Consider the following 2,729-nt stretch of genomic DNA (forward strand, 5'->3'; position numbering starts at 1 on the left):
AACCAGGGCCTGCAGACAAATTCAACACGGACACTCAACAAAGAGGACACAGCTTTTGTAATACCATTTTAGAGTTGCCATTATTTTGTTCTCCTGTCTTTTATCAAATAACACACAGATAAATAAAATACTAACACTGGCCATTTTGGAAGCACTTGCTATCTTTTTTTTTTTTCATAAGGCAACCTAGTTGACACAGGACAGACTTTCATCAATTCCTGTGCAATTACACATTAAGTCTCATTTTTCAGTTTCCTGTGTGACACTTCCTGTCCAGACAGAGGCTCATAAGCATGAAGCTAACAGTGGTACCATAGTTTAATTCTTAAACTGAGTCCAGCTGACTGAATCCCCCTGGTTCATCTTTAGGTGGTTGTCAAGGAACTGGAAGATCTCCCAGAAGTTCAGGACATAACCGAATTGAAGCTTCGACCAAATGGGAATGTCATTTAGGAGTGACCTCAAAGGCTCCTGTAGACAGGAAGTGAGTCCCTATCATGTTACTGAGGAAGAACTCCATCAGACAGGAGAAGAGCTTGTTGTCCTGACTCCAGGTCCAGGCTGTGGGAGTGTCGAAGCCGAGAAAGAAGAAGGGGTTCTCATTGCTGACCAAAAACAGGATGGAGAGGAGTTTAAGGTAGGAGATCAGGTGACCAACAAACCCGTTGAAGTGGGATGGAGGTACTTTTCTCCCTCAATGCAGATGTCCGGGTACAGCTGGCTGACGGCTCGAGAGTACTCCTCGAAAACTTTACTGTAACCTCAGGAGATAAGGACTGGGACTGGAGTGTGGGCCCGGGTTTTTCAGGGTTCCCGGGCTCTGTGTCCAGCAGGGTGTCCGGAGAGAAGCCGGGGCTGTCGGCTGGCTCTTGGCCACGCTGAGGGCTCATTCTGTTGAGGTAAACGTCCCAGACAAGGTGGGCCATAAAGAGGAGATGAGCCACCAGGAGGCCCACCTGGCTGGCATTTAGACTCCCTTTACGCACAAAAATAGACTTGTCCATTTCAAACGTAAACATTGTAGACAGTACTGGTCTGCATGGCCATTATATACATCCCAACATGTGGACAGAGTATTCTTCCCACTATATTACTGATTCAATCTGTTCTACCATTATTTTAATGTCATCATTGTCTCCTGCGGTCGTATCTTGCTTGAATTATGTTACACTGCCTTCACGGTCTCCGATGGTATGGCTTCACTTTATCCGTATCCATAAGCTTCAGAAAATGTGCACAAATTTGGAGCTAATGAAGGCAGAGTACAGACGCAAGACTCCATCCATCCCCATCTCCGCATCATCTCCACATCTTAACGTTGAGCATAAATAAGCCCTTAAAATTGCATTTTGCTCATTTGCTCACAATGAGTCGAACTAACTGCTCCAGAGTTCAGTTAAACTGTTCCAAACATGCCACCCACTGGCTTGCTTTCACTTCCTCCTCCTCACTCCTTCTATGTCTCTCCATCTTTCCTCCACTCGCTGTCTCTCTGGATAATAATAACCTACCACACTGGGCTCATTAGAGCATCAAAGAGGGTCTCCATGAAAACACTGATCACTGTGTTGGGAGCGGAGCACTCAGCTTTGATTCCCTCTAACACCCGCATGAAAAGAAACAGCTGAGAAAAAACAAGAAAGAAAACCATTTCACAGACTCTTCTTTAACAGGAAATGTGCGCCGTCTTTGAACGCGATAAACATTCGACAAAGAAGCCCAACCAATTCGCCAATCTGAATAGGCAGCTGTTTGATGGTTGTTTATGATCTTTCCCCTCTGTCCTCCAGGAATACTGTGCTTTATTCTCTCTGTGCTGTGATTACTGCCTCTGCTATTCCAAGAGGTCAATTTTATTCTAATAATAAGGCGTCTTTCAAGTGTCTGAAAGCAGTTCGTGAAAATTACATTTTTTTTTCCTTGGCGAGGACACACACTGAAGGCAGACTAAGAGAAGCGTATTGACAGAATACAGATTGAAATTGTTTTTTCTTGGAAAACCTCACCCTGAATTGTAATTATTTCCAATCTTCATCTTATGCATATGGACATCTGTGACATTTCACACAACTTCACTGTAACTGCCAGAAAATCGGATGTTAGGAGCCGTCTCTAGCACACTCAAGAAAACAGACTCAGAGAAAGTGACTAGCAATGAAAAAAAAAAAAAAACAGGGACGGACTCTGACAGACGAGCAGGGAAACTAAACTACAAGAGATCAGAGTACTGAAGTTTGGGGGAAACTAAAAGACTGGACTCCTAAGAAAATGAGGAACCGATCAGCTGGAGAGCAAGAGGGCAAATAAATGGTTAAAAGCCAGAAGAAAAAATAGGAAACAGAGAGACAAGAGAAGAACTAGTTGACAGAGAGAGAGAGCTGCATTAGCTGAAGGCCTGAAAGACCAGAAGACTGGGAAAGGAAGATACACTGAAAAAGGAGCAGAGTGGCTGACCACTGAGGAGACACGTCCACTGACTGCAGGGGAAGCTGACTGGATGACCTCTGAAGGACCCTGATAAACTGAGAGCCCCCGGGAACCACGGAGAGTTGGTCACATAATCCGAACATGAGACTACTCCCCAGAGAGCGGTATGATACATCGCTGGATGGCGTCAGTTTCAAACATCACCAGAAAACAACGTATCTTCAGGAGCTAAATCCTGAGTGCATCTGCCGTTGATGTACTGTGTCTTTTCAAAATACAATTACATTTTCACAGGACATGTA

At 44.5% G+C, this 2,729-nt stretch overlaps 1 pseudogene; it reads right to left on the reverse strand.

Annotated features, from left to right (window-relative positions):
- Positions 1-211: 211 nt before the first annotated feature.
- Positions 212-1,019, reverse strand: LOC117263156 (selenoprotein T2 pseudogene; annotated as a pseudogene).
- Between the last annotated feature and the right edge of the window lie 1,710 nt (positions 1,020-2,729).

The sequence above is a fragment of the Epinephelus lanceolatus genome, chromosome 17 (assembly GCF_041903045.1).
Source record: "Epinephelus lanceolatus isolate andai-2023 chromosome 17, ASM4190304v1, whole genome shotgun sequence".
Lineage (NCBI taxonomy): Eukaryota > Metazoa > Chordata > Actinopteri > Perciformes > Serranidae > Epinephelus > Epinephelus lanceolatus.